The sequence below is a fragment of the Rhinopithecus bieti genome, unplaced genomic scaffold, assembly GCF_001698545.2.
Source record: "Rhinopithecus bieti isolate Rb0 unplaced genomic scaffold, ASM169854v2 scaffold_62, whole genome shotgun sequence".
Lineage (NCBI taxonomy): Eukaryota > Metazoa > Chordata > Mammalia > Primates > Cercopithecidae > Rhinopithecus > Rhinopithecus bieti.
In genome coordinates, this window is record NW_016802942.1 from 486,536 (window position 1) to 497,658 (window position 11,123).

The 11,123-nt window shown below is 39.9% G+C and overlaps 1 protein-coding gene and 1 pseudogene across 1 annotated transcript in view; both read right to left on the minus strand.

Annotated features, from left to right (window-relative positions):
• The window catches only part of EGFL6 (EGF like domain multiple 6), a 64,557-nt gene that overhangs the window by 51,350 nt on the left and 2,084 nt on the right, over positions 1 to 11,123 (minus strand). The window lies entirely within an intron of this gene.
• The window catches only part of LOC108537770 (60S ribosomal protein L30-like), a 5,610-nt pseudogene continuing 1,644 nt past the window's right edge, over positions 7,158 to 11,123 (minus strand).

Genomic DNA, 11,123 nt, shown 5'->3' on the forward strand with positions numbered 1-11,123 from the left:
TATCAAAAATTTTGTAATACACAAAACAGCCTCCTTAGAAGTAGGACGAGCTCACTAAGCTTGAACAAGATTTCTGAAACAGTTAGATGTGAAATCACACAAAACCAAATTGAAATTAGTTGAAATCTGATATTTTTAAAAAGCCTAATCAGAAACCAGTCGAGAGTGCTTGGTACAGGTTGTCAAACCTACTTCATATGTACCAGTCAAAGTAAATTACTTCGGATTGCAAAGAATACTGCCCAGGATTAACTAACAGGAGAAAGTTACCAAAAGATAAAATTCATATACTGTTTATACGTTACCACAACTCTCCAGAGAAATCCTCATTTTTCTCAATCATTATTTCTTTCACATGCCTGCTTTCAGGTGAAAAGGTGAAACTGAGAAATCTGAGGTGTATTAATTTCTCCCAAATCATTGTTTCTGATGTTGTGTAAAGTGTCACTTATAAATCGCCCCCAAATGTTAATGACTAACACTTGGACCATCAAAAATTTATTAACTTTGTTAATAAATTAAGATTTCTTATCCACTGTAAGGAATTCCTTTCCCAGTCACAAAAGCATCTTAGTATTATAGTTCTGTTGAAAGATATAGGAGATTTGCCATCAAATCTATGTCTCATTTGTTAAAAAATGGAAGTAATTGTTTAAGATATCAACTTAGCCAGGTGGTAGTGGTTCACACCTCGTAATCCCAGCACTTTGGGAGGCCAAGGGGTGTGGATAAACTGAGGTCAGGAGATCGAGACCATCCTGGCTTTAACATGGTGGAACCCCATCTGCTACTATAAAATACAAAAAATTAGCCAAGGGCGTGGTGGCAGGCGCCTGTAGTCCCAGCTACTTGGTGAGCGCTGGGCAGGAGATGGTGTGAACCCGGGACGGCGGAGCTTGTAGTGAGCCGAGATCTCACCACTGCACTCCAGCCTGGGAGACAGACGAGGACTCTTATCTCCAAATAAAAAAAAATCTGATTTTGGACTGTACAATCCCATCAACATCCTCTGCCACCTTGGAAGGCTCTAGATGGACTGGGGCCAGCTTCTTTACGTCACTCTCTCCCTCTCTCTGGTCTCGCTTTAAACAATATTTTGCACACATGAGGCTCAGGGAAAACTGAGGTCTTGAGACAGGGAAATGGCTGAATTATAGGTGAAGAAGTCTCTGTGGAGTAGAACCCTGAGCTGTGGGAGTCTGGAGCTAAATTGCTGAATTGCCCAGGTTTCTTTATGGCATTACACAGCTTGCTGTCTACATTGAATCAAATTAATCAGAAAAATCACCATCCCACAGCTGAAGTTAATTTAAAACCATTCCAGGGATTGTGTAAGTAGTGTAGTATTTCTTCACCAGGATTCCTTATTTTCTGCAAAAATATACTATGCCAGAATTCTTAGTATGTTTGTTTATCGGTCAGGTTTCCAGGAAACTTCATGATATTCTCCAAGACAAATTGAGAAATTAACTTCTTTTGCCGATGTTTAAATACATTTAAATATTGCCACACAATGTAATAAAAGATTTTCTAAATAGGGATGACAAGGTCCAGCCATGAAGGATTTTTAATTGGTGGTGTTTTGATTTTTGTTTGTTTCTATCATATGCTCCCATTATGCAAGTTTATTTACCTAGCCAGTTAAAATTAAGTCTGGGTTCTCATCTACCTTCAAGAAACAGAGTTTACAAGTTCCAGCGGGCCCAGGATACCCCAAGAATCTCACTTTCCAGATGTGTAGGGCTTATGTGGTCCAGTAAAAAAAAACATTGCCTGGGTTATAAAGCTTTATCTATACTAGTGTGTGTTGATGTGTCTTCAAATCTTCTATTGCCATGACTGGTAGGGATAGATAGTAAACTTCAGGCAAAAAGTTGGAACTTTCCATTGCTTCCTCTATTTCCTCATTTATCTTCTAAGGCTCAGGAGTTATATGGAGATTGGGGATGGGGAGTGTCTTGGTTTTGGCTACCCCCGAAGCAGACCATGAGACAAGAATTTGCATGGAAGTGGTTTACTTAGAAGGTGAAGGAAATGCTGATAAAGGAGTGGGGAAGTGAGACTAGGAAGGGAAGGCAGTCAATAAGGCAAGTGTTATCAAGACAGCTACATTTATTCTCCATCTCATTCATTCATTCATAGTAAGCACGGGGGAGAATGATATAAGATGGAAGATGGAGTTAGAAAAGTAGTCAAAGTCTAGATCAAGCAGAGCCATTTATGTCATTTTAAGTAGAACGAATTTTATTCTTAATCTGGTGCAGTCACTGAAAAGTTTTAGGAAGAGGGCTGACATGGTCTAATTTAAATGTTAAGAGGAACACTTTGGAGCATGGACTAGAGGGAGCAAAAGAAAAAGTAAAAGGAAGCTATTGTGGTGATTCAGGTGAGAGATAATGGTGGTGTAGCTGGATGATGGTAGGCAGGGGCAGAGAGTGGGGACAGAAGGAGATGGATTTGAGACATGGTTTGTAACAGGACTTAGTAGCAGATATAATACAAGTGGGGAGGAAGAGCCCCACCTGTCAGCAATAATACCCCAGTTTTTGGCTTGAGCAAGTTTGGATGCTATTTGTTCTGGGGTGGGGAGAAAGAGTGAAGTGGAGGGAAGCAAGTTCTGAATGATGATCAAGAGTTCAGTTTTGGATGTCTTAGGCTCAGTGAGACATCTCAATGAATAGGTCAAGAATGCAGCAGAAAGAGGCTGGGGCTTGAGATTCACATTTTGAAGATGTGAATATATATATATATATATAGATGGCATTGAAAGTGCTAGGACTGGGAAGATAACCTGGAGAGTATAAATAAGAAAGAAAATAGGGTCAGAGATTAATCTCTGTGGAAATACAGCACTTTAAATCCTGTTGAAGAACGGAAGAGTAACCAGTGTGGGCGAAGGCAAACCAGAATGTGTTGTATGCTGTGATGATTTTAAAATATGTCCATAAATTATCTGATGCTTATCCTTTCAAAAGGTGAAGTTTAATTCCCCTCCTTTTATGTGGGGTTGTACTTAGTGACTGACATCTAACAAAGAATACTGTGAGAGTGATCGGGGTAACTTCCGAAATTAGGACACAGAAGGCATTGTAGCTTCCTCCTTGTTCTCTCTCTTGAATTAGTCACTATGGGGGAAGTCAGCTAACAGTTGTGAGAACATTCAAACAGCCCTATGGAGAGGTCCACATAGAGAGAAGCTGAGGCCTCCTGGCAACAGCCATGTGAGTACACCATCTTGGAAGCAGATCCTCCAGCCAGAGTCAAGATGTCAGATGACTATAGCATTGATCAACAACTTGATTGCAACCTTGTGAAAAACTCCAAGCCCAAGCAGTGTGGCGATTCCTCAAAGAACTAAAAACAGAACGACTATTTGACCCAGCAATCCCATTTCTGGGTATATACCCAAAGGAATATCAATCATTGTACCATAAAGACATATGCACACAATGTTCATTGCAGCGCTATTCACAATAGCAAAGACATGGAATCAACCTAAATGCCCATCAGTCATAGACTGGCTAGAGAAACTATGGTACATATTCACCATGGAATACTATGCAGCCATAAAAAAGAATGAGATCATGTCCTTTGCAAGAACATGGGTGGAGCTGGAGGCCATTATACTTAGCAAACTCATGCAGGAACAGAAAACCAAATACCGCATGTTCTCACTTATAAGTGGGAGCTAAATAATGAGAATCAATGGGCACAAAGAGGGGAACAACAGACACCAGGGTCTATTTGAGAGTGGAGGGTAGGAGGAGGGAGAGGATCAGAAAAAAATACCTATTGGATACTAGGGTTAGTACCTGGGTCACAAAATAATCTGTAAAACAACCCCCCATGACATGAATTTATCTATATAACAAACCTGCACAGGTACCCCTGAACCTAAAATAAGAATTAAAAACTCCAAGCCCTTTTGCTATGAATCTAAAACTGCTCTAAAAAATGTCTTAAAAAAACCCCAAGCCCCATCTAGCGAAGCTGCTCCTGAATTCCTGAATCATAGAAAATGTGTGAAATAATAAATGTTGCTTTAAGCCACTAAATTTTGAAGTATTCTGTTGCGTAGCAATAGATAACTAATAAATGTGGTATCCAGAAACCAAGCAAAGAGTATGCTGAAGAGCAAGGTGATGAACTTTGTTGGTGTTTGTTGCTTTGGTATTTTAATTTTGTACTTATATTCATTAAATCTGAGATATCATGGATTATAAGCATACTATTATTATGTACATTAGAAAAGAAAAATGCTGCCAATTAAACTAAACTATAACTCATTAGCTTAATAATTCTGTGCAATTGTGTCATAATTCTGTGCATGAATTAGTCACGATCGTGTCATCTTTAAAGAACACAGAGCCTGCAATGGCCTGTTTGCTTGCTATTGCTCTCAGAACCAAGTCCAAACTCCTTGGCTCAGTGTACTGGGCTCCTCACAGCCTGGTTCCAGCTTGCCTTCTTTGCCTCTTGGCAGCCACTGGGCTTATGGTCTAAGATTCTGGCCAGTCCATTTTCTGTATCTTGGGCTGATGCCCTCCTTATGCATTCTTTTTGCAGGTATGTATCTATGCATCCATTCATTTACTCTTATGCAATACCTACTAGGAATTAAGCATTGGAATGTTTGCTTTCTATGCCCATTTTATATCAGGTGGGCTCACATTTGCTCCATAAGTGTCATCCACTGTATTCAGTTTTCCCTGATTCTCTCATGTGGACTCAGTTTCTCTCTTATCTGTATTCTGTGGAATGTTTTATATGTTTTTACATATATAATATATATATATATATGCCCTATATAAACTTATAGTTTTATATGTTTATACATATGCATATAAACATATATTCATTCTTTGAAATGCTATACTCTGTGTGTGTGTGTGTGTGTGTGTGTATACATATACACTTATTCTTTATATATAAATAACATTATTTGCCTCTCCATCCCCCTTCCTTGGTCACTTATTGATTTACCTAACTTTTAATTCAACACCAACTATGTGCCAGGCACTGGACTAGAACCTGGACTTATATCCTTCTTCCCTGGCATCCCTGGCCAAAAAGGAAAGAAAGACATTTTGATGGCCCTATGAAGTTGTCTGGTGAGGGAGGCAGTAGATATGAATCTCTGGCATTCAGAAGAATGTTTGGGCACATCAACTGTTCAGTTAATGTTGCATTAAACTGAATTAATTTTAACACTTTCAATAATTTTTTTTCACAAACAAGACCTTCACATTGAAAACAGGTCAGTTATTAAAACTTACCACTGGGACCCAGCAAGTTAACTGATGAAACTAGAAGTACTACTGATCTCTCTGGATAAAACATTTCATGAAAAGTGACTTAATCACCCGTGGGAAACACCATGACTTTTTAATCTGTCACTTGTTCAATGTGAGATTCTGGGCAAATCATTTAACAATCTATTCTTTTGAAATTCAGTTTACTCATCTATATAATTGGAGATGTGATCTGTAATTTACACATGGTCAACATTGCCAGTGGGACCTCAATCTCTGTTCTCCCCTTCTTTCTTAGTAATAAGACCCCCATTACATAGCCACTCAGAATATAGGCTACATTTCCCAGCCTTCACTTCAATAATATGTGGCCATGGAACTAAGTTCTGGCCAATGGGACATAAACAGAAGTGCCATATGCAACACTTCCAGGATGTGGCTGTGAAGGGAGTATGATGTTCTTCATTTATTTCCTCTTATTGGCTGGTGATATAGATGTGATATTTGTCTCTCAAATCTCAGGTTTAAATGTAATCCCTAAAGTTGGAGGTGGGGCCCAGCAGGAGGTGACTGGATCATGAGGGTTGATTTCTCATGAATGGTTTAGCACCATCCCCTTGGTGGTGTCCTCATGGTAGTGAGTTCTCATGAGATCTGGTTGTTTTAAAGTGTATGAGTGTGTGGCACCTTCCCCCGCCCTTGCTCCTGCTTTTGCCATCTGAGACACCTGCTCCTCCTTCACTTTTCGCCATGATTGGAAGCTTCCTGAGGCCTCACCAGAGGCAGAAGCCACTATGCTTCCTGTAAATCCTGCAGAACAGTGAGCCAATCAAACCTCTTTTACTTTATAAATTACCCAGTCTCAGGTATTTCTTTATAGCAATGCAAGAACGGCCCAACACGGCTGAAATTTGGACATATTTGCTGAAGCTCAAGAAGCCATCTTAGGCCACAAGGGGAGGGCCTTCTGATGGACCCATAAAATGGCAGCATCTGGGTCCCTGACTCCATGGAGAGTCAGCTATATCAGCTCAACTACCCACACCTTTGTGAAAGAGCAACCCATGTCTATCTTGCTTAAGCCAAGATTATTTGAGTTTTCTATCACTTACAGCCAATTCTGAAGAATCAAAAAGCAATGTTGCCATGCTAGTTGGCTGCTACAAGCCCATTATCCATATTCTGACATTTCCTGCTTAAAACCCCCAATGTCAAATAGCTTGTGAGACCAGTTTTCAGTTTTCATTCAACTGAAAATAAAGATCAGGTGGACTTTTGTTCTTTGATCCCATGCGGTTTCTATCTTTTCTGAATGTACCTTACGTTATTAGTTTGCTAGTGCTGCCATAACAAAGTACCACAGACTGGGTGGCTTAAACAACACACATTTATTCTCTCACAGTTCTGGAGGCTGGAAGACCAAGATCAAGGTGTTGGTAGGGTTGGTTTCCCCCAAAGCCTCTGTCCTTGGCTTGTAGATGGCTGTCTTCTTTTGTGTCCATACACAGTCTTTCCTCTGTGTGTGTCTGTGTCCTAATCTCCTCTTTTTGGTTTGTTTGTTTTTTGAGACAGAATTTCGCTCTTGTTGCCTAGGCTAGAGTGGAATGACATGTTCTCGACTCACCGCAATCTCCGCCTCCCGGATTCAAGTGATTCTCCTGCCTCAACCTCCTGAGTAGCTGGGATTACAGGCATGAGCCACCACGCCTGGCTAATTTTGTGTTTTTAGTAGAGACGGAATTTCTCCATGTTGGTCAGGCTGGTCTTGAACTCCCAACCTCAGGTGATCTGCCTGCCTCAGTCTCCCAAAGTGCTGGGATTACAGGCATGAGCCACCATGCCCAGCCTGTTTGGTTTTTTTAAATACGCTTTGGCAAGTTTTATTAAAGAACAATTTTGTATGGTTTACCTTTTACCAGTCTGTTATGGCATGCTTCTAATGATATCAGAATCATCTGGGTAAATGATACCTAGTGTGCAGAATCTGTGGTATTTTCTGTATGCTGTGCACAATTTATTATTATTGCCACTGTAGTGATGGACACCAGTTTTGGCCAATATGCTGTAATAATGCTATTTCAGATTTCCTTGAAGCTGCACAATTGTTGGCAAGGATGACCAGTTTCACTTTGCCTTGTCTGATCATCTTCAGAGTCTTCTTGTACTCCAGCTACTCCAGCATGTATTTCTTACCCTTTTTTTTTTTTTTTTTTTTTTTTTTTTTTTTTTGAGACGGAGTCTCGCTCTGTCGCCCAGGCTGGAGTGCAGTGGCACAATCTTGGCTCACTGCAAGCTCTGCCTCCCGGGTTCACGTCATTCTCCTGCCTCAGCCTCCCGAGTAGCTGGGACTACAGGCACCTGCAAAAGCCCAGCTAATTTTTTGCATTTTTTAGTAGAGACAGGGTTTCACCATGTTAGCCAGCTGACCTCGTGATCTGCCCGCCTCGGCCTCCCAAAGTGCTGGGATTACAGGCGTGAGCCACCATGCCCAGCCATACTTTTCACTTTTCATAATGAGTTGGAGCCTACAGTTGATTGATTCCAGTGATTTTTTTAAATCTTTTTTGCAGCCACCATCTTCCTGTCTTAGATGTGGGAGGGGCCCCAGCCAAGAGCATCCACCAAGATGCCTGGGGAGGGAGAAAGGCCCTAATCTCTTTTTATGACAGCAGTCATATTGGATAAGGACCCACCATAATGAACTCATTTTAATTTAACTGCTCTTTTAAAGACCTTATCTCCAAATGTAATTACATTCTGAGGTACTGGGGTTAGGGCTTCACATACGAATCTCGAGGGAGTACACGATTCAGTCCACATCACCTCAGGACACCTGCATGTCCTGCCCCCACTGTCCTCAGAGGAGTTTTTGTCCTGAAATTTGTCACCAGGAGCACAAGTTCATCAGTGGTAGTTCCCTGTTTTATTGGGTCAGTGGCAAATAGTTGTTGGTGCATTGTGGAACCTGACCAGCCTCATTTCCTGATTCCTGAGAACTTTTTGTCTTGGCCGCAGCCAGCTCTTCCTGTGTGCACAGAAGCCTGAAAGGGCAGAACCCCCTTCCCCAGAAGCCCTCAACCAATGACTGTTGGGATTACAAACACCCCGGCTCCCTTGTCTTCAAGAGGGATAACTAGGATCTCGTGTTCTACTGTCTCCTAGAATTCCCCAGCAGGATTGACTCAGAGTGGTGACTTATTTTTACAACACTTCTTTCCCTTCTCTGTCCCACTTCTCCACTTCTCTACCAGAACTTCCTGGGGTCACCTCTCAAATAAACTACACACAGAGTCTGCTTCTGAGAAAATGTAAACTTAGAAAGGAAAGTGGTGATACTGGGTGGATGGAGCACTTATTCTACACATGTCCCTTGAATGTGCTGAACTAGAGTCAAGCTAAATAGGATCACTGATGATCATTTGTAAGAAAGTCCTTTGTAAAAATGTCATCTTTTCCGTATTCGCTTTTTTGAGGGAATAAATTTGGAATAGTGGGATGACACTGGTCTTAGAGCAGAAGACAAAATCGAATGTAATTCATGGGAAATCACCTAATTTCTTCAAGTTTCTCTGTTCCCTTCTCTATCAAATGAACACAATACCCATTTCTTAGGGTTGTTGAGAGAATTGATTGAAATAACATTGAAAATGGTTGACACTAGGGCCTCAATAATATTTGTTGAATGCCAATCTGATTTATGAAGACTAGGTAATATACTTATTTTCATTGTAATGTTTACATAACCTTGATTTATACTCATGAATTACATATAAATAGGACTTTAACACTTTCTAAGCCAGTGAAACTAACTATTGAAGTAAGACTGCCCAGAAATGATTTTTAAGTTGTAATTAGATGATTATAATTTCCTAGAAACACACAGCTCTTTAGTTTTGGATATAGTCTCACAAATTATGGTTTGAAGAATAAAGAAATAAATGATATACCAACCATTCAAAAATCACTAAAATCATGTTTAAAGATAAAATCTAGCCCATAGAAACAAGAACAACAGACTTACAGCTCAGGCTTCCTGTGAAAGGCTGAATAATGCATCCCCCACCCCACAGAGGTATACATCCTAATCCTCGAAACCTGTAAATGTTATCTTATATATCAAAAGGTACTTTCCAGATGTGATCAAGTGAGGGATTTTGCAACGAGAAGATTATCCTGAATTATCCGAGTGGGCCTGATATACTCACAAAGGTTCTTCTTAGGAGGAGGAAAACAAGGAAGAATCAGAGAGAAGGCAAGGTAACAAAGGAAAAAGAGATTGTGCCACAAGCTAAGGACTGTTAGCGGCCTCTAGAAGCTGGAAGAAGCAAGAAATGGATCCTACCCTGGAGCTTCCAGAAGAAACCAGTCCTGCCAATGCCTTAACCTTAGCCACATAAGATTCATTATAGACTTCCGGCCTTCAGAACTGTAACACAATAAACTTCTGTTGTTTTAAGCCATGGAATTTGTGGCCAATTTTCACAGTGGCACTTTGCTACCAGGGCTTTGAGAAGAATCAATTATCCATATAGCATGTGGTCTCTGTAAGTAAAGCCTCTCAGCAGGAACCTAGTCATTCCCTCCTCTCTCACATTATTTTTACTCGAATTCAGTAGAGAAAAAATATAAAACAGAAATATGTTGTAGGTAAGGAGTTGCTCCAAATGTTAATCTCCAGAATAGCAAAGTTAATAATATATTTATCTTAGGTAACCAAGACAAAAAGATCCCAGTGTTAGGACTTAGAACACTCAAGATGGAGTTCAGATCAATAAATGTTCTAGATAAGCACTGTCCAATAGAAATAAATATCCATATATGCCATTTAAAGTTTTCTAGTAGCCACATTTTTTAAATGTGAAAGAAACAGAAGCAATTAATTTTAATAACAATTTTATCTAATGCAGTATATCCACATTACCATTTCAACATGTAATCAATACCAAATGATTAGTGAGATAGTTCCTATTCTTTTTCTTCCTACTACATCTTGAAAATTAGATGTGTATTTTATACGTTTTACAGCACATCTCAACTTAGACTGGTTATATTTCAGGTATTCAACAGCCACTTGGGGCTCCTGGTTACCATCTTTGCTGTATTGGACAGGTCTAGGGTATCTAAATAGTTTCAATACCCAAAGGACATAAAAAATATAAGGCAAGCCAAATTCTGAAGCTTAAGAGCAGGTACATGCATACAACTAATGATTTATTCATTTGATGAGCGTTGATTGTCTACTGTGCACTAAGTACCATTTAAGAAGCACATAATTTTCTAGGTTATAAAATCATAGTGCAGTGTTTCAATTAAAAAGATCTTATGCTTATACTGGAAATCTCTATACAGCAGCCACAGTTTCTCCTATAAGTTGCGAAACCCCAGGAAATAAGCAGTAGACAGTTTTCTGCAATGGGTGCCTTGCCTTCTCTGTAACAGTGTCTTATCCGTAATATGGAGTCTAGAGCTGATTAAACATGGGTCCTGGACATTCCTAAAGAGCTGACCACTTGACATTTCCAAGCATGTTGAGCAAATAATAAACACACCAGCTCATAAACTTGATAATCGTCCAAAGAAACTATGGTTCACATCTTGAAAACAGCAGAATTGCAGAATCCTGACATGGATTCTCCAGTTTAATATGCTTTGGTTTATCCAGGGGCTTTTGGCTTTTAATTTAATTTGGTGGTCCTTTGAAAGTGAAGCTCCTGGAGGTCAGTTTGCTGGCTGCTAAAGAACTATTAATCTCATCTCCAAATAGCATTTGGTCTTTTTAAAGCGGGCTTTCTAGCAATGCAAGAACCTCTAGCATTCAAGGAAAATGTGATTATGAGCAAATTTTATCTGCTTACATTTTATCATGAAAAG